The sequence below is a fragment of the Blennius ocellaris genome, assembly GCF_963422515.1.
Source record: "Blennius ocellaris genome assembly, chromosome: 23".
NCBI lineage: Eukaryota > Metazoa > Chordata > Actinopteri > Blenniiformes > Blenniidae > Blennius > Blennius ocellaris.
In genome coordinates, this window is record NC_137672.1 from 18,259,908 (window position 1) to 18,261,041 (window position 1,134).

Here is a 1,134-nt window from a genome sequence, read left to right on the forward strand (position 1 = left end):
GTGAATTAAATGATATTTAACAGTAATACAGTTCAGAGCCACGCGTTCAGACGGAGTCACTCAGATAAAGAAAATGAAAACGTCATCGTCGCCTTTCACTTCAGGGCGACGCGGCGTCGTTTTCCCGTTTCGCCCTCCTCCGTCTTTCACCTGCAGCCTCGGATGAATCCACACCGAGGTGGATTTCTACAAAACACAATGACGCCAACGCGCATGAGCTGATGTGAAGTGGCGCCCGGAGGAAGGCTCACGAGGGGAGAGCGAGCGCACATGGTGGAGCTTTTAGAAAACGCTCTGATTAAATTACACATGAGATTCTCAACTGTTCAATGTTCAAATGTTCATAAAGGAGTGGATGTGTCCAAACATTCACACGTGAAAGAGTCGAACTTCAACTGATGGAAATAAGTTAAATAAATCTAATAAGGTCAAATAAAATTAATTAAACCAGCAGGAAAGAAAACAATCCTAACCCTTCTGGAAAATCTCTGAAATACTCAGGATCTGTCTCCAAACGACGGATTTTTTTTTTATAACCCTTTACGGGGACAAGTGACGAGAAACATTAAAAGTAAAAAACAAACAGGACACGTCACTTTTCTGATTATTTAAATCTAAATTGTGTCATACAAGGTCACTTCTGTAAGTTTTATAGAAATTGAATTTTTTTTTGTCGGTCAGAAAAAAGCTAAATATGCGATTTAAACAGGAGGTTGAAATTTTATATTTCCGAATATTTCACTGATTACAATATGAAGGATTGATTTTTCATAATATAAGATGGTGCTGGGATCCAAAGATGACTTTACTACGATACCACTCTATTACTATACTGTTATATTGTTCTACTACCACATCACCATATTGTTTTACTACTATACAACTGTAATACTATACGATTTATTGCTAGACTACTTTGTTGCTATAATACTATACTACAGCATTGATTTACCACTTTATTGCTATACCATAATATTTCTATACTACTATATCACCACACTACTATACTACATTATTACTACACTACACTAGTGTAACTTGTTGCAAGAATCTCTAATTTGTATTATTTAGTACATCTTCATTAAAGGTTTATCAACATCAGAATAAAACTGATAAACTTCTTCTTTTGCAAGA